This window comes from Poecilia reticulata, linkage group LG21 (genome assembly GCF_000633615.1).
Source record: "Poecilia reticulata strain Guanapo linkage group LG21, Guppy_female_1.0+MT, whole genome shotgun sequence".
NCBI classification, from domain to species: domain Eukaryota; kingdom Metazoa; phylum Chordata; class Actinopteri; order Cyprinodontiformes; family Poeciliidae; genus Poecilia; species Poecilia reticulata.
Window position 1 is genome coordinate 9,807,651 of NC_024351.1, and position 21,021 is coordinate 9,828,671.

Below are 21,021 nucleotides of genomic sequence, written 5' to 3' on the forward strand. Positions count from 1 at the left end.
TATTTTTATAATTATTTATATGACTACTTATACTTAATTGTCATAATATATAATTTTAGTATTTCTTTAATTGTTTTAAACTATTATAATGTATTGAGTTCTGCTCCTGGACAAGGGCTTTTACAGGCATCATCCACCAACTACAATGTTTAAAATAAAAAAATAATCATCAAATACCTGGAAAATATACATTGTTGTGCTCACATGACCCAGGTTAGTTTAGTCAGATATTTGAAAAAATTATATTTTGTGTATATTTTATTCAAATTTTGTGCTTTATCCATCGGACCTGTTTTGTCCCTATTCTCAAGAATCACATTACAGCTAGCATATCAGCTAGCATAGAGGGCCAAACATTCACCTTGTGTATAATGAATCTCCTTCACAGACATGTCTTCATGTATCACAGAACGTACAATATTCTTTAAATTGATTGTGCTTCATTTGTGCTGGACTTCATTTAAAACAATTTATGGTATTTACTATGGTCAACACTGAGTCCAGTTACTAACAGAGTCCAGGCATAAGACAATGTTCATTATGAAGACTGTTCTATCTATCGCATCTTTAGGTGTAAGTTAATTTATGGATTAATTAGAACATCTTCCTCAATACTGACTACAAAATAATTTACTAAGAAAACATCTGTAGATAGTTCTTACTAAATATGTGAAATGCACTTAAACTAGGCAAGGAGAGCATTAACCAGAGGAGCAGCAAGGATACTCATGATAACTGGAGGAGCTGCAGTGGATCACTAGTGAATTTTTTGACAGGGCAGCTATTCTTTTTACACACAACTATGGATGAGTTGCAAGAAGAATGATGACCAGTGAAAGACAGCCAGGAGAAATAGTTTGCCACAAACAATGTAGGGGGAAAATACAATGTTATGGACAGTTTCTAAGCTATGGTTGAATGGTTTAAATCTAGATATAATTCATTTGTGAGGCCAACCCAGTCATAGTCTAAATTCAACTGAGAATCTAGAGCAAGAATTGAAATTTCAGTCCAGTCCGAGAGAGCTTGGCCTACCTTACATATCTGTAGGGGTAAAATTTGAATTTATAGATTTGAAATTGGCAGAGAGATGACAGGAGAGATGCCCTGTACTTGTATTTAAGGTAACTTGGCAAAGGAATGCTGACCAACGATGCATTTTTCTGATCGAGGATTTATGTCTGCCTATCATTTTCATCATTCAGGTGAAATTCAATGCAAGTTTGCAGTCGGAACACGAGAAAATGTGAACAATTTCAGAGTATAAATACTGTTGCAAGTCACTAAATTGGCTGATTCTTTTTTTTATTTACAAACTTCAATCTTCTGACCAGGCGCCTACAAGATTACAGGCAGCATACACACTGGATTCCACATGTCACGCAACCACAATAAAGGTTGAATTCTGTCTTGACATCTAAACCAAAGTGAAAGGTATTCAAAACAAACACAGACCAAGAGCAAAGAGGTTCAACTCACTGGTGGCAGAGGTCAGGAAGCAAAGCATCCTCAGTGTGTATGTGTGAGGGAGAGAGTGCCCTTCCAGCTCCTGAAATAGATCGGTGAGTGCATCCGCTCATTCTGCTCTCATGTTTTTAATCTTCCTGTCCATTCGTCCATCATGCAGCACTGCAGCGCTTCCTGTTTGAGTCACCGTGGCGATGACCGCATGGCCAATAAAAATCAAACAGGAAACCGAGTGGAGACCCTCTGATTGTTCACGAGGTGTCTGGACGAGGAGACCTCGCCGTACATCCGCCGTGCTTTTTCCTTACAATAACAAACACACACACACACACACGCACGCAAACACACACCTTATGGGTGTGAATGTATAAAAAGGGATAACAAAAGCAGAAAGTGAAATGCAAAGCAGAGAATTACTAGTGAGCCGGAAGAGCCTGAAGGAGCTAATTAAAGAAGTGTGACTTGGCATTGAAAATAATAATAAAAAATGTTTAAAACATCACAAAACATCTATAATCTGGGCGTAAGATGATTTAAATGCATTTGTTTTTATTTTTCAATTTTCTTAACATGTAAAATTCATCACCATTAGTCAAATCCCAAAAGCCTGACTGACTGACTTATTTTTTTCTTATTTGTTGTCAGTAGTAATATGTAAAATTACGCTTAAAATCAGAAAAATAGAGGCAGTATTAAGATAGTCTGACGAAGGATAGGGGTAGGGGCGGACTAGGGAGAACGACTGGCCCCAGAGTTCCTGACATACATATAAAAACTAGGAGATAAAAAAGTAAGCCAGGAAAGTTTGATACCAAATGTAAAAATCTCTGGCCGTTTGGGTGGTACCTTCTCTGGTACCACCATTTTAACACAGTAGCTATGTGTGTGTGTGTGTGTGTATATATTTATAGGCCTATATTTTTTCATAAAACTTTCAACTGAGAAGTTGAAACTGGGCCAATGATTGAGGAACTCCTTGGCTACTTTTTCCTATCCATTCCCCCCCTGGTGCACTCAGGAAGGTTGTGTCTTATATTCCAGACAGGGTGGGATATGAGTCCTCTGAAAGGCCAGTGACCAGACAGGAGTTACAAGGCCAAGGCCTGGGTTATAACCCTGGAAGGAAGCAGATGCCCTGTGTAGCTTATGGCAGCCAGGATGTCCATGCTGGAGCAAAAAAGATTCCAACATTAGCCATTTTTGTCTGTTTCAATCCTGGTCGGCACTCCTGTATTCTGATCACAAAAGACAAATGCTGCTTGTTCAGAATATTTAAATGAATGCTGTTGAACAACAAAAGCAAGACATCCTATCAAAACACGTATTCAATAGTTGCACAGTGGGCAGTTTCAATAGTCCTGGAACGAGGTCTGATCTGGGTTGCAGTAAAACATTATTTTCAAAGAGTCCAAATTCATGCAGCTCTCAATTCTTGAATATAAATGTGTTCTAAAAAACAAGTACTTTTACATGCTAAATCGATAAAGGGGAACTATAAAATTATGATTAAAACAAGAAACTTCTCAACATATGAAAATAGAACTAAAGTAAAATTAATTCTGAAATTAGATCTAAGAGATTATTGGGAAATGTTTGACAAGTTATGCAGTGAAAAGTTTACAGAAATATTGACAAAAATAGGTGTTCATTTTTCAGTTATTTTTTTTTGCTATGGTATTTATAAACGCCCATGTTCAAAACTTTATTTAATTCACAAGCTAAATATTTACCTTGCAAGATTGTTTAGTTTACAAACCCGATGTGTAAATTAAATATTTAGCTCCAAATTAAACAATTTTCAAAATGCGTTTGTTAAATATTTAGCTCGGACCTAAATACTTAGCTTGCTAAATAAATATGTAGGTTGCTAGTTAACAATTTTATTAATTTGCTAATTCATTTGACGACAAGCAGGAGTGTACGATCAAAATAAAAGCAAACCTCTATTTAAACTTCTGCTGGTAACGAGATTGAAATTCAAGGATTTCTTAAAAATGCATGAAAGAATGAAAGCAAAACTGCATGCATTGTATGATGACGCAATAACATTATAACATGATATAAAGTTTAAAACTGTTGATTTTACATAATACTCCTCTTTTACAATATCACAAAGCAAAGTGTTGGTCTAGCTAAAAACTCAGTAAAGTGCATCGAAGTTTGTGGCTGCAACGTGACAAAGCAAGAAAAACTTGCTATGAATATCTTTACAAGGCACTCTATGAGAACCTTTTTTTTTTTCAAAGTAAAAAGAAACATCGAGTGGCTCTCATTTGTGCAAATAAAACGTGATGTAAGGAGTATTTACTGAATATTCTTCAGCACACAAACTGTCCAAATGTATTCCAGTTGCTACAGCACCAAAGCAAAACCCTGACTGTGTGAAAGCATCTTTTGTGTGTTTCTCACTCCCGCGCTCTGCTACACCCTCTTTCTTTCTTTGAGTGTGTTGTGGCTCCTGTAGCGTGTTCTCCTGCTCTTTACGCAACATGCAGCGTCACAACACGACCTTGTGCCAGTTTCATCCACGTTTTGCCAGCCTCTCACTCGGGCGGCCGTTCCAAACCCCAGTCTTTGCCGCGCACACGCATCCTGTTCCTGACGGAACAGGCCTGCGTGTGCGCCGATCACACCCACATAATCTTGGATAAAGACAGATAAACAAAAGCAATTATATATTTCCACATCCACACATTTTTTTTTGTCAGTTATTCTCCCAGACACACCTCTGTATACACAGACACACACACGCACCCCCCCACACACACACACACGCGCGCAAACACATCTCAGTGTACTCAGTGTACTACTTAGCCAGAAACAAGTCCCCTCTTTTACGGCCTCTGCAATATGTTTATAAATAAGTGAGTTTATAGATTTGAGGGCATCATAAAAATGAGTGAGTATGGGAGCCGAATGCCAGACCTCAGGCTCAGTGTCTCTTAATTGAAAGTCTCACAGGCACACAACTTGTTTTCTCTGGGAATCAGCTGGGGAGAGGCTCTGGGGTGTTGCTGGCTCAGCAGCTGCATGCAGAAGCTTGCGCAAAAAGCCACCAATTATGGAAAAATTGTTGCGTTTTCATTTGGTTTTGATTCAGAACTCTCATTTAAGTCTCCCAGTAATACTGAACTATATATATATAAAAAAAAGGCCTGAAAAAAATGCGTAATGCTACATTGTTAATAAAGTTGGTCCTCACGTGTAAGCTTGAGGTTTGTGCCACCGTGCGGAATCAGCTGGTTTAAGTCAATTACAAAATCCACCCAATTTTTTGCTGTCTGTGATCAGATTAAACCACTTGGGAAAACAGTCAACCGTGAATTAAAGAGATATGATAATCTCCGACTGGTAAACAGGCACATTTTCCCCTGGCATAGTTGACTATGGAGCACATTCCCATGTTATCCACAAGAAGTCGTGACCTGTGATAATAAATGAGTGGAGTTTTCTAATTTGGCTTGGATTCTGTCAAGGGTCAGGGAGCACCACCTCTGTGCCTTTGAGCTCTTTCTTTGTGGGGGGTCAATAGAGGTGAGGGAATAGCCACAGGCGAGCTCACTCAAATGCAAACACACATTCATGAACTCACACAATATCTATATGTCTACAGACTTCCAGGAAGGTCAACAAAAGGAGGTTTTAGTGCTTTCCAGAGGTTTGGATTCATGCGTTCTTGGTTTCCAGAGATCACACTCAGGGTCAGTTGTAATTTTTCTAACTAGACACTGCATGGCACTGTACCCAGAGTCAGACACAGGGATGAGCTGAGCCACATCAAAGTTGTTCATCGTAGACCTAATGCACTTTGGGGCTTTTCATAACTCCTCACTTAAAGAGTGCGCCCCTATTGGGCCCCTCTGACCTCTGTGATCTGTGCGTGTACGGAACCAAGGCAGAACTAAACGGGTGGCTCCGGCGGCGTCATGAGAAGAGTCCTTCGTCATCTGTGCAGAATGTGTGTCAAGAGATTGGGTAACTCTGCCATGGGAGGAAAAGACAGGCAGCCCACACAGCACACTTTGTTGAAACAGAAGACATCTCACTTACAAGGGACATGTCTGTAGTGTGTGTGGAGGGGTCTGTGTTGAGGCATGAAGGAGCATTTGTGTGTATGTTTGCTGTATGTTTGCATGTGATTGTATTGTATGAAGAAAATGTTCAGTTTCTTGCAAAAGTATTCATTGTTTTGCAACAGGAAGTTTGTCTTGGCTGTGAATAACTATTAATAAATGCTAGGGGCAATTATTAATAAGACGTGATTTAATCAAAATTAACAAGTCAGGGCACCACTTGATTATCAGGAAATAATAGCTTACAGCTCTCAGTCTCTGAGAGATTTTTTTTTTCTTTCCCCTGAATACCTGAATGGTGAGGTGAGTTATTTCAGAACAGTAAATCAGAGAACAAATTTCAGCACTGGTGTTCTCGAACAACAAGCTCTTCACACGGGATTAAACAACTTCTCTCCAAAATATGAAAATATATTAAGAAAATATTTAAACTTAACTTCCAGTTAAGAAACTTCAGGCAAGAATCTCTTTAACGAGGCACGTAACATTCAACTGAGTTAAAATAAAAAGAATAAGGAATCTATGTGAAAAAAATTGTAAAAGTAAAAGATGAGAATAAAACTGAAACTGATCACCAATAAATGATACAGTGATGTCACAGTGAGTTTATAGGTCTCAAAACAAGGTTTGCTTTGAGACTCTCATTACTGAGAGTCCCAAAACGAATTAGAGTGAGATCAAATTAGCTCTGAAAGCTAATAAAGAACAACAGTTTCTAGGGGTTAAGAAGCAGTTCACAATGCAAAGCAGAATGAAAATAAAGCAATACTTTCACAAAATAATGTTAAAAAACATAAACATTTTGGATAATTGGTTCTTAATGTGTTTAATTACCCATCACAGTAACTGACTGAATGGAGTGAAGGACCACCAAGATGGTGATAAAAAGCGGATATGGATTCATATTTTCCCAGACAGAGAGCAGGAGTGATTGTCACATCCAGAATTAGCGGCTCAGCTAACAACACAGAAAATAGCAGCAGCTGGGCCATTTAGCAACCCCTCTAAATATCACATGTACCTTTAAGTACCACTAATACAAATATTATTGTGTGTATGAGCGCTGGCAGTGTGTCACAGCCAGAATAGAACAGGCTGTCTAGTAGACACAGCTGAACTTATTGTGGCTAGTAAGCTAGCAGAGCTTTAGCTTTAGTAGCTCAGATATCAGGCACACTTCAGCATGTTCATAAGGATGGTGTGAACATGAAGGGAAAACACAGCACCATTCCAGGGAGAAAACATGGAACAGCAGGCGAAGGTGATGGAGACACAGTAATTAATGAGGAAAAGAGATTCTTTATTCGATTCACAGACGTGCGAGAATCGTGCCAGCAGTGAATCCGGAAGGTTTAACAGGAGACAGGTTAAGGGAATACAGGAGGAGACAGGGATCAAATTATTTATACAACAGTTAAGCAAAAATCAGAGGTCAGAGCACATGAAACCAGGTCAATCCAGAGATCAGAAGCTTGGTATGGTAGAGGTCAGACAAGGCATGCGAATTCAGGCAACAGAAACGAAGGTGAGGAAAAACCATTGAACATCTATTAGGAGCTTTCGGTGGTCTTTCAGAAACTGGAAAGCTGGAGAGTGGTTTAATGGAGCACATCACAGGTGAGTGAAATCTCATTAGAGGGGTTGGAATGGCAGAGTGGAGACATAAAATCATAACCATATTCTTGGAGAACATGATTATTTTTGGCTGTTAAACTGATAACTTAACATCATAGTTAACATTAATATTTATCCTGTAGATGATCAATACCTAAATTTCCTCCAACTGCCACCAAATTGCTTCTCAGAAACCGGAGAACTGCAATTACCGAGCAGTTCCTCTGAGATTGTCTGCATGTGTGTGTCCAAGCATGTGTGCATCATTTATCACCAAAACTTTGTTTTCTCTCCACTCACAGTGTTTGTGTTTACCTGCAGCCCTATCAGATGAGGCCACAGAGGAGGTCAAAGTCATAACGGTGTTCTGTTCGGTCCATCAGAAGGACAGAGTCCTGAAAAATAGGCATTACCTGTTGACTGCAAAGCAGCTGACAAAGCTAAAAAGCAAAAAATATATATGTCTAAACCATTACTCTGATGGGTTTAGGGAGAGGTTCTCATTTGGTAACTGGATCTGGTCGTGATGGATTTGGTTTCATCCATCCACAGTCTCCCTTACTTGTCCAGGCTGGAATTAGGGTTGACTGTCCCAGCATAGTAGAGGCAGCTCGTCCTCAAATAATGCCCCTTAATCCCTACACTTTCTACAACCTGCCCTAGTGAAACACGCTTGACTGATTTTGATGTTAATGTTAGAGTTATGTCTCATAAGCAAGATACAGAGGAACTTTTATTCTGTTGTGGAAATGCAGACATAAAAGTAGGTTTTCATTTGTAGCCCTACTTCGACTTAGAAGATTTTAGCAAAATGTTATGTTTGCTTAGATTTTTTTTACAAGGTCATCTTTCCCTGCAATATTTGCTATAAAAAGTCAATAAAAAGTTGTTTTTTTTATTTCAGTCCACATAAAAACAAAATATATAGCATTACCCCTTTTATATTTCCAGTTGTCCCTCTATTTAAACTTAACTTTTACTCAACATTTTGAGAAAATACATTAATGAAAAGTTTTCTTCAAGAAGATCATTGCTTATAGGTAATAATAGCAAACAAAAAACACATATATGTCACAAAAAACAAATATTTATTCTTAAACTAAATGACAATAAATAATAATACAATGTAAACAATGTTCGAATTGAATTCCACAAGAGCCGTATTTTGAATTTCTATTTTTGTAAAGAGAGATTTGTCATATCTAATCAAAACTGTGGATAAAACCACTAAAGGGTAGTGATTTAATACGTCAAAGAGTTGTGTTACAACAGTTAAGCCTATTTCTAGGAAAACAGGCAAAAGTCTGTTGAGAATTAATATTTCTATACCTGAACATTTAAAATCTTAGACAAATGAAACAAACAGGAAGTGATCAGATATCTCACTGCTTTTATGAAAGTTTGGAGTTTCAACACATGATTAAAAAAAACCTGATGGTTTTGCAAAAGGAATTTGCCTATGACAGCACTTTTGACAAATTCAAGAATATTCTTTATTCCTGATTTTTTTATTTATTTTTTTTCAGTGATGGGTCAGTACCTAAGCAAATATCTTTCCCATCTGTTACCATGTCATTTTAAAAATGTTCACCATTTGCATTCTCATCATCATCATCATCACTACTGATATCATCACTGCTGCCACCACCTTTAGCCATATCCGTTTACTCTGTTCCTCTCCATGCTAAAAGACAACGCGCATCCTGCCGGCACTTTCAGAAAAACCCCCATTATGGATTTCCTGCATCACATTCCAACCAAACGACCCAGCCGACTGATGCCCTGTGCTGTGCCGTTCTCACACTTAAGATAGCCGTGATTAGAAAACATCCGGGACCATATTGGATGCCCAGCGGAACACCGCCTGCCGCGGCGACTCCTCACGTCTCTGAGCCAGCTGGCTCACATAATCAGGAGCTTTGAGCAGGCACTCGGGAGTAACATCAGTCCCTTGGATATCATTCGCATTCTCGTCAGAGCTGCTGTCAACATGAGTAAAAGGGGCTCAGGTTCAGCAGCAGCCGCGGTAATGGGATGGACAGATGTTTAGACGTGAGGGGAGCCGTCTCCCTTTGGGGCGCCTGCAGCAGCCTGACAGAAAGCAATAAGCTTGATGTGGAGGGAAAGAATACAGTACAGTACATTCACAAATAAAAAAAAAGCCGCAACGTGAACCAGGAGAGGGAGATTTAGATAAAGGGTCTGATAGGGGGGGGGGAGAGAAAGTGGAAACGGTTGAGGTACACAGTGCCAAAACAGCTGGTTCAAGAACTAGAAGCGATAAGTTCAGTAAATACTTGAATCAAACAATAGTTTCTACAGGATTTTGACTTGAAATACAAGTTAAACTTCCCTTTTTTGACATCTGAATTTGACTGTGCAAATAGCCATAAAGGGGAAGAGAAAATAAAAGGAAGAAAAGGAGGTCCTGCCAGAAAAATTTATGATGTTGGCTGGACAAAAGATGGAAACAGCTGAGAGACTTTTGAGGGGCGTCCCCTGCTCCGGTCGCACTTTTATTTTGGTTGAGGAAAACTCGAACTCACTCGCTGGTCCCACCAACAAACATTGGTTCTCTTTCTGTCTCTCACCCCCCACTCCAGCGCTTGTCTGTCCTTGCCAAGTATTTTATCCTGGGAGGTGAAGTGAGTGTTTCCACATGTGGTAGGCCAGTGCTACCAGTTTGGCTTGTTACACTGATTCAACACAAAGACCCCTTATGGAAGCACAAAGACAAACAGTGAAGAGGCCACAATTACCTCATAGTCCTTACTTTTTTTTTTTTTTTGCTTGATTGCCCTGACTAAAAGGTTAGAGAAGGAGAGAAGGAAAGAAAATTATAAACAATTATATCAACTGGAAATATCAACGTTGCTTAGCTTTTTAAATTTTCTAGGTTTGCTGTGAAATATGGACTAGGGAGACTATTGCTTGCCACGATCAAACGGGGATATTGACATCAAACATATTAGTGGTTATCAGTAATTTAAAATACAGAACGAATATCCTAAAAGCATGTTTAATGTGAGATTTAAAGGAAAAATCCTTCTCGAAAGAATCACCAAAGGTTATTTACCTAAGTAGAAGAGGCAAAAGGAATATTTTAGATGAATATAGTTGAGTGTCATCTGCACGTGCAAAGCTAGGGTGCCGGTGGGTGCAACATGCAACATTACCAAAATTGTATTTTTTGTAAGTATAGATGCTAGCAAAATTTTGTAACAACAGAATTGTTTTTTTTTTTTTGTTTTGTTTTGTTTTGTTTTTTTTTACCTGCTTTTAGATCAACATCTACATCTGTACAGACTTTGGATTTCTGACAGGATAAACATCAGCATTGACATAGTTTAAGCCTACAAACCTCTACAGCATGGCTCAAGCAGTGCTGGGATAAGAAAGTTGAATGTAGTAGCATAAACCTTTTTGAAAAAGGGTTTAAGTAATTAATTTCCTGAATCTTATTCAGATCTGTCAGTGGTTGTGGATCTGTTACGTTTTGTAATGGTTGTGACTATTATGCTTCTAAAATGTTCTATTTTAGATCATCTGTCTGTACTTACACTATGCCTCAGTTTTTATTTGAGATCTTTGACTATGCAAGTTGTGATAACTTCCTCGTCCAAGATTCAAACTATATTTTGAAAATAAGCAAGATGGAATTTGCATTATTGTTAGGAAAATCTATGATCAGCATATCTGAAGTATTTTGTGAATGGCTGCTTTTGCTTTTCATGTATGTTCACACAGGAACTCCCAGGACATTCTGGGGTGAGAACTAAGGGTTGCTGAGTGTGATGGAAGCTGAGCTCGATAGAAATGGGGCAGCAGGCATGGAAGAGGGTGGTGATGAAAGAAAGTGAGAGCACACACACACACACTCTCTTTTCTCTGCCGTCCGTTACTGCCTGCCACCATCACAGTGGGGGGGCCGTGGCCTTTGCAAAGCCTAAGAATGCTAAAGGCTAATCCTACAGGAATGCTCCTGGAATGTGAAAGTTGAGTCAGGGATCGAACAAGAGAGGGGTGGAGAAGAAATGGTTGGGGAGGCAGAGAGAAAAAAGGGGGGCTTATAGAAAGGGGTTGCATTCAGATATAAATGAAATGAAAGAGGAAAAAAGAAAAGGGGAGTACTATGGGGGAGTTCAAAAAGAGAGGTGGAGGGCCATAAAAAAAAGAAAGCAGGGAAAAGGAACAAAAGCAGAGAAAGAGGGCAAGTGAGAAACAGATTGGCTGGAGGGCTGATTGCAGAGTGTCTTGTTATAAGATAAACGGTGGGATGCGTTCGTTTCTTGAAGAGTAATTTTAAAAATGATTGTAGAAGCTGAGCCAAAACCTTGCAAATTCTTTTAAAAGACTCTCGTTCTGCAGGTACACAGAGATAACTCTGATGGTTTCGCTAGGATATTGTGTGAGCTTGTCTTGTCATGAAACAAGAAACGAACTTTGTGCAGACTTTCGTAACAATGGCAGTTAGGCGTCCACCGTTGCAGCTAAGCTGTCAGGATGAGTTTGTACTTGTTCTTGCTTCCTGGTTCCTTTTACAAATATGGTTGTTCCACTTTATTAATGTACTGTGACGTACACAGATAGGCACAGAATGAAATGTTCCTTAAAGATGGTTGGATCAGTAAAGTTTTTTTTAACAAAACACAATGCGACTAAATCACTTTTGACACTAAAGCATAAATCTAATGACAGCTTAGTTGTTTCTGCTTCCATTGGCAAACGTGAAAATAATAACTGATAAAACTTCGATGGCAGAGGGAGAAGCTTTTCCTCACATCCTGAAACCTGAGGGGCAGGTGTTCCCTGTGTGTGCCTGAATGCCAGCTAGCGTTAAAACATACACACGTGGGAAGAGGATCTGTCTCCAAAGTTGTGATGTGTTTTCTTAGTCTGGTTGTCGTTGAGCAACAGTAATTACAGCCACTGTTGCACTTTCAGTTAAACTTGCTGACAAAACTTGAAAGATGCAGCTGCTCCATGATCCTTACTAATATTGTTTTGTGTATGTCAGTGGAAATATGTGTGGGCTGAAAAAGAAACAAGAAATTACCCATGTGAGATGAAGAAACTTTTTGAAATGCAACAATTTTTTACAAGGAACTGTAATATTTCAATAGTCCTCTTACATCAGGAGTGAACAGATCTCCATGAGGTTTTCAAGTCTGTCTCTCTTATCTCTTGAAGGGATTCTACTATGTATTTTTCAGGCAATGTGCTATTTTAAAACTGTGTTACTTGCAGTTGTTATGAAAATGCTGGATATATCAAGAGCACCTTAAAAGAAATTGAATTTTGTATCATAGTAATATCTGATGCCTTGAAATTGGCATCAGAATTGGAAGAAAAACCTTCAGTGACAAATGACAAAGTAAAAACAAATTTCTTTGAGAAAAAGAGAATCTAGAAAAAAAATACGCACATTTATAGTGTAAACAGCTTATGTCTCAATTATAGAAAGCTACTTGCTTGTAAAACCAATCATGAAACATACGATTACAGATGGCCCAAAGTCTTTAAGGGTGCAAAATAGGTCAAGTGTGAAATGACAAGTGCAAGACAAAATGTCATGAGAATGCCTGTGAAATGCTTATCAGTATAACACTGGGACATTTTTGACCATTTAAATTACAGCCCCAATAAACACAATGATAGTAAACAAAGAAGAAGTGTAGATGTCATCTCTTTACATACCACAGTACAACAGGAAAAACAAGAAAGGATGCAGGGTAACAATGACTCAGATGATTTGGCATATTGTGACGGCAGTTGTTCATGGCGTCAATCTATCATATAATCAAACTAATAATGTATCACAAATGATACAATGGCTCTCAAAAGTGTACTGTTGTAATATCAAGTTTTGGTTCCTTAATAAAAAAGAAAACCAGTCCTTACTTTACTCTATCAAATGTCCTGTACAATTTTACTGAACAACAAATTTGCTGGAGGCGCAATGTGAAAAAAGTGTAATCCCTTTGTTGCATAAGTAAGCATACACTCAGACTATTATTTGGTGTTTTGATGGACTTTTAGCCTTCAGACTTCAGACATTGAGTCTGGTGCCCCTGAAATAAAATTCTGCTGTCCTTGCAGAATCTCTTGACATTTACCCATTTGCTTGATTTTTCTAAAATCAGTTTGCACAAAGGTTAGGATGGATCCGAAAGATCTAAACGGATAAACATTTCCTGTCTGAAGAAGAGAACAAGAAAGGTTTTGTTATTGTATGTATGCCATGTGACAGTAAAGACAATTATCACTTATCAGAAACAAATCTGGTTCAACAGTAACATTACAGAATCCAGTCATGCAAGCTTCCAAAAGGCCAATGGCAATACTGAAGGAGCTGCTGGGATTTCTGTTAAAAACGATCCATGTACTACATGTGATAACACTCTCCTGCTTTCTCGGAGGCTCTAAGCTATGTTTCAGGGTTTCAAGACAGAGAGTTTTTTTTTTTTAATCAAAAGCAACTACCCAAGTCCAGAAGCTTTTGGGAGAATGTCATATAGTGCCCGAAACAGCCCTATTCAGGCCTATTTAACTCCAATATATGTGGAATATATTGGTTCCACATATATTGAAACAATATATGGTTCAGGATATTGTGATATCCTGAACCACAGCCACCCACTAATAAATAGTTTCTAGTCATTCTGGGTTCATTTGCCCAGAAAGCCTGGTTTGTTTTGGGAGGTGCAAATACGCAATCAAACTCTGATGAGGACCAAAAAAGTGGATTCTTGTTCTCCTAAAAACCTAGGTCTCGGTTCGGTTGAGGTGAACTCCGGTGCAGTTTGAATGCCAAGCAGACCGGAGACGTTGCAAAAGCAGCAAGTGGATTTCAGGACAGGGCATTCTGGGCATATTCAACCAAATCAAGCGTTTGACTCTAGTGCTAGCGGAAAAATGGCTAGTAGTCTTTTGCCAACGACAAGAGATAAATGTATATCTACTAAAACCTAAACCGACTCCTGTTTTTTTCCTTTTTTTTTTTTTTTGCATTTCATGAAAAAGGAAGTTGCGCCCTGTGTCTTCTTCAGAGGTCTTTGTCATTTCCTCCAGTGGTTCTTGGTGCGGTGATGGTGACTTGCAAACCAAACCCTGGTCTGGTTTGCTTGACACAGTGCAGTGTGAAAGCAACCCACACCAGCTGAAAAGGTAACAAATTTAGGTCCCCAAACAAATCAAGTTTCGCAGACTATGATGTGTGAAAACTCCCTTTGGTTTTACTTTATTTGCCAAAACATTCAGATGTCTGCGAGAAAGCTGGAAATTAATCGGTTTATTATTTTTCAGCATTACTATTTGTCAAAACATGCATGCAATTCAACAAACAAAAATACTGAAAGTAATTTAAAATTGGAAAGTAATCTAGCATACGTTCAGAATTCAATCTGATGAAAAATGTGTTGGTCTACAGGCAAGAGTTGTTCTCACAACCTGATAGGTTAGGGGAACTTTTGCATAGTATAGTGGTGTGACAAGAGATACGCCACTACATATATAGAATAAAATTAGCAGTTTGACTGGGAGGACTTGCGATAAATACCAAACATTTGAACCCCAATGAGTCTGAGTGGGAGAGGAAGAGAGCAGATGGAAACTGAGGAGTGATGAGAGATTTTAAGAGGGTGGGATATGTGAAGAGACAATAGGACAGACGGTGACATGTAGAGTCATACAGTTTGGAGGAAGTCCCCTAATAAAAGCTTTCCTGTCTTGCTGAGATTCCCTAGTCTCTGATGACTTTTTACTGAGACCTATTTGACACCAATTAAACCCGCTTTGGATCTAAGTGAGCCTTTCCCCGCAGGACACAGCTAAAGCGCAGACATGTGCGTGATGGATGGGTATGCAAGAGGACTTCCTATGCAGACATACAATGCACGGATGGACACAAGAGCATATGCAGACAGCCACAAGCAAGCAGACACACAGTGCCTCAATTAATACCAAAATAACTGGAAACATGTCTTGTTCAGATGAGATAAGATTCTAAAGTCAAAAAAATGTTTCTAGTCTTTAAGCTATCCACAAACATTAACATGTACGTTAAGGATAAGACAAATAATAAATAAACTATGGCAGATTGACTGCAAAGAATATTACAAACAGCATTAGCACCATTCAAATGAAATAAGAAAGAGAAAGTTGCTTTTGTGATATTGTGATATCCTCAACCACAGCCACACACTAATAGCTAAAATCCAGAAATACTTCAGACCTCAGAAAAAATTTTAATAATTCAATCACCAAATATACCTTAATACGAGTTAATGAAGGAAGTGGAATCTGTCTTAGCACTACTGCAGAAGCTAACATCTGCTGTCTTCTGATTTTTGGAGCTCATCCTATGAGCAACAAGTATTATAAATGTCACTCGTGGATTGCAAGTGATAGATTATTAATGAAGTTACTAAATTCTGTTTCTGACTATAAACAAGCATTATGTTTATTTAATAAGAATTGATGAGCTTGCCAGTGAAGTGGTTTTGTCAAAAATCACATTTCACATTAAGGCGGATGGTTTTCTCACTGAGTGACCATACTTGGATCAAAGGTCAGATTTTTTTTCCTAAATTTTTCAGCGTGAGATAATGCCAGTTCAAAAACAGATTTATTTATTTGAAGTTTTTTTGTTATTAAAGAACAAATTAAATATAAATAGGTTTGTTTTCCACTTTAAGATTTGGAGTAATTTGCCCTATGTTTGTAGTTCAACACAGCACAGCAGTGTATATGAGCAATAAATACTTGGATGCGCAGGAACCTGCTACTTTTGGACACAGTTATGCATTTTGTTCCTCTTTTCAAATTGATAAATATTCAAGAAATACCTTGAAGCCATGTTGATCTGGAATGGTGAGTCCCTTAGATCATCCCATTTGTCTGTTTCTTTATTTATATTAAATAATCTACAGTTCTTGTAGCCTTTTTCACAATTGCCAGGTGCAAAATTGCAACTACAAGTAGTTACAATTTTCTAATTCACAACTGAAATAGAAAATTAAAAACCTACTTAAGAGGTTTCCATTTTTGGAAACTGTTCAACAAATGTAAAATTTGACTAAAATCGATTAACGGAGAGAAAATGTCTCCCTTTCTCAAAGTTATGAAATTGCCTCTTTTGACTCGCCTGAAATCTTACATAAGACACTGACCTTTCAAAATTATCTGTCTGTGTGGCCCATAAATTTCAGGAGGACCCAGGATGATGCAGCTCAGGATAAAGGATTGAGACAGAGGATTACCGAAAGGGAGTAGGCTGGGTGAATTCAGGGGTTAGACGAATTAGAAATTGGGCCCAAATCCTGGGCACAGCATGCCACGCTCCAGGCTTCATCCAGCCTTCATCCAGCCTTGCTTCAAAGAGCCTAAAATCTCTCCAGAGCCACTCAGACAAATTATAGTAATAAACAACAAGTAACCCTCCCACATACACACACACACACGCACACACAACACAACACACACACATAGCAAACACGTCTCCCAGGGGGAAAACTAACAGGCTTGGAATCCCATCGCCCTGGTGGCTCAACCTAACAAGGCTGCCCTGCTGCTGACTGCCTGTTTCCAACTTTGTTTGTTTGTTTACTCAAACACACCAGAGACAGCAGCAGAAGCGGGGAATGTTATCTTCACAGAGCTCTGGCTGAAAGAAGTTTGGGGGAAAAAAAAAAAAAACTTCAATTACATGTGATTTTGTGGGGTTGGTGTATTTGATTACAAAAGATAAGCTGGACTGTGAGAGAGCAATAATGATCCACTGACCTACGGGAAAGCTGGGTGTGCTTTGTTTAATTTTCCTTTTACTGTAAATGTCTGCAAAACAGATGATTGGATTGTTGCTTTACAGAACTTGGAATTATAAACGAAAGAAAAAGACGTGTCATTTTGTTCTCTTGTATCTTGTTGAAAAACATAAAGAAAAGCTTATGGCTACCATCTTTGTTGAGTGAGGTGTAGGTCCCAGCTTAATCTATTAGTGGCTAATTGCTGTAAGAGCTCTGTCGTGGAAATCAAAGATCCCTGCGTTTATGTCCAACTCACTGAAAAGACTTGTCAGAGAATACGGTTAACATGTTTTCTACATGTTAAGAATCTCACATTTTCTATCTCAGAGTAGCTGCAAAACCTTAATTAAATCAAAAGAAATATAAAACCGTCGGCTCATAGACAGCACAGGTAGATGTCTTTACCTGCCCTCCAAGGGCAACCGCACTCACAAGGTGTGGAATTTGACAAGGCGATAATTCACAGCTCTTTACTGTAGTTCGCATGAAATTGTTAACAGAAAATCCCAGAAGACTCTGGGAGAAGGGTGGGAGATCTGTCACAACTCTCTTCTTTTATCTGGTTTAGCTAAGAGGAAGGATAGATAAACACTCTCTTGTGTCGTTGCTCCAAGGTCATTCCCTGTGTGAGTCTGAAGCCTCACCGAATATCTATGAGACAATTAGGTGACGGAGAAGTAAAGAACACGATGCATCACCAGAAAAAAAAACAGAGCAGATAGTCTAAAAGAAACAGAACCAAACATAAATGTTTAAGCTTAGGGGCTGAGTGGGTGTACTCCTCCCAGAACCTTTCTCTGGCTTATCAATCTTGGCGATATCAGACAGTGATGGGAGGAATGTCAACAGCACTCACCTCTAACCCTACGTGTGAAGGCACTACAGCGGAACTGTGACCCCCAGATTCTCCTCCCGACGACCTCCAGGCAGCCCCTCTCTAATGGAGATTTTATGGATGGTGTTTCACTTTATAGAGACTTTGGGCATGACTAGATGTCTCTGTGAGCCAGATGTGTTGCCTAGACAAAGGAGGTAAATTACTTAAGCACTACTTTTTTCAGGTACAAGCACTAAAATGTCAGCTGGATTTCACAGTCAATGGAAGGTGCTAAACAAATTTGATGCGTCTGCTACAGAATTAATGTAAGCGTGGTGGTCAAAATATTTCTAAAAATATGGATCCCAAAGATGTATTTGCAGATGTTCTGATAATGTTTCTTTGAAAGTCCTGCACTCAGTAAAATGACAGGTTTTTACAGTTGCTAATTTGCAGATCTAGACCAGCTCTTCAACCAAACCGAGTATTCAAATAATGCAATTTTCAAATAATGGTGCTATTGTTTTAAAAGAAAAAAGCAATTCAAACCAGACAGGCCCAATGTCAAAATGTAATTGTAAACCTAAAAATGGGTTGCATCACCCTTGATGAAAACAACCGTCATCAAGAGTGAACTTTGTCTAAGTCACACAGAGATGGACTTGCTGAAGCTTTGGATCACTTTTCGTTCTGCATAACCCAAATACACTGGAGCTTAAGGTTACTGATGGTTGGATTATTTTCAAGAGCAGAATTGACAGATCCATCAATTATCTAATGAGCAATCCTTGTTCTTTTTGCCCCCCTCCAAAAACGTCTTGGGTGTCCTCAAGATGATTTTTGACAGATCTAAGGCCTTTGTGTTCATTTTGGTTAGCTGTAACTTTCAGGCCATTTTTGCCCACTCTCTCTTTGTTTTTGTTAAATCATGAACAATGACTGTTCTCAGTATATTAACTGAGAAAAGTGGGGCCTATGGTGTCTTAGATGTTCTGGGTTATTTAGTTACATAATCAAAGACTTGTTAATACCTTCTTTGTAAAGGGTAATGTACATTTTGGACCCAGAACTCACACTACAGCCCAGAAAAAAATATATTAATGACCAAACTTGGAACGGGCATGGACAAAAACTTCTTCTTTAGATCGAATTTCTGGCCAGACTCTGTGAAATGGACAGAGTTTGAACTCAACAAACCCAAATCCTCAGAGATGTAGCTAGTGAGGAGTGGAAAATGTCCTTTTACCAGTGATTATTTCACTCACAGTACCGTATAGAACGGAACATTTTACAACATACAAACTGAGAACAATGACATCACGGAAAGTGGAAACTTGGTAGCAGGGTTGGATCACACAGTCCAATCCAATGTTAAGGTTTGACCATGGGAAAGTGAGAGGTGACTTTGTCTGTAACCCACAGCTCAATGGTTGGGTGAAACAGTCCAAGTTAGCAACATGGCAGTCAGGGAACAGGCAGGACAATGGTCAGAAGGCATAAAATAAGTCAGAAATTCAGATGTGGAATGCTCAAAGGGTGTGACAAGGATGACAAAAGTTGATCTTGCATTGAGTGAGTGAAGATCAGGAGTGTATAGGCAGCAGCATCCATGGGAGCAATCAGCAGCCAACAGGTTTGGGAGGGGCAGATCAGTGAAGCAGCATGAAACATGATAGGAATAATTTGTTGATTTTACAGACCTAGCAGCAACTCAACCGAGGTGTGGATATGGAAATCCTGTTAAGCACAACTAAATAATAATTTTAAAAGCAGGTGATTATCTTTTACGTAGACTCAAGATAATTTTGCATTACTAAGTGTAATCATTGTTAAAAAAAAATTTGCATTCAAAATATATCAAGACACAATCCTACAGAGAATATCTTTATATCATTTAAAAAAGCTAAAACAGATAGCAAGTGTGAAATGGTGAAATGAATGATGGAGCAATATAGTCAGAGAGTTAGTAAAAAAAAAAAAGAGAGAGAGAGAGATAAAAGGACAAAAAGGAGGCACAGAGGGAGAGAAGAGAGATCAAGTGTCAAGTCCACTGTGGTCCATTTTGCCCGGAGACAGCTGCAGCCACAACTGACAAATCCAGAGGGGCCCCTTCCTCTATAGGCACCGGGAAAGCACCGGGAATTATCCAGAGTCTCAGCTCTCCACTCCTTAGGGAAGTGCTCTCTCTGTCTTTCTTTAGTCAGCAGGGAAGACGAGGAGAGGAGTGTCACGTCCTGTCCCACTTCCAGTGCCCCAGTGCCACCACCAAAGCTCCTGCTGTACTCTAACCCACCCCTAAGCACCATTGCTATCCTGAAAGGGGATAGAGCTGGCAAACTTGGGGGGCAAACCCCTGTCACACCCTTCCCCTTCTAGTTCCATATGTCTTCGTATAATGATTTGTATGTGTTTTAAAGGAATGTGGGGAGAAAGAGAGGTAGAGGGAAAGTGTGAACAGCTGTGACGAACTGTTATCCGGGGCATAGTATACCCACGCCATTAGGGCTCCATAACATCTGTACATAGCTGTGTTAAGTTGAATTTTTAAACAAGCCAGTCACAGTTCAAAGAAGGCCACCGCTTGCTGGCAAATCCTGATACCCGCTGCGTCAGTAAAAGAAGCTGCATTTAGGGGAAATGAGAGCAGCTTACTGGTACAGAGAAGAAGAAAAAACGTGGGACAGGTTGCGGATATTAGCGCAAGAAAGGGGGGGTGCAAGGCAAAAATGTGTTGCTTGGAAAAAAGAGGGGGGGGGGGGGGATCAGTAGCTACAAGAGGGAGAAAGTTAGAAGAAGGTTTTGATATTTGGGAAAGGAGTGCAGCAGGGGAGCACATCGTAATGTATCTATTGAAGTTCAGGCCTCTGTGTTTGATACAGTACATCTGCACCCCATTTCCCTCTTTTCCCCCAGCTGCACACTCTCACGTGTACAGGAACAATAAGACCCAGGACCATAAATTCCCTCACTCCCTCTCTCCCCTCGCATCCATCTCTCTTAGCATCCATGTTTTTTTCAGTATTTAGATCTTTTCCACAAGCTTTTCCCTTCTGTCTTTCACACCCCTAATAAGTCACTCCCCTTTTCTATCCTCTTCTGTTTTTGACATATTCCAATGTTACTCAGACTGCTGACTTGGCTTTTGCTTCTCATTTCAGAGACTGTGCCATAAAAAGCTTGAATTAATTGATTTCCTCTTTGTAAGAGGGGTCATGTCTTCTGCTCTGGTTTCTGAAATCCTTTA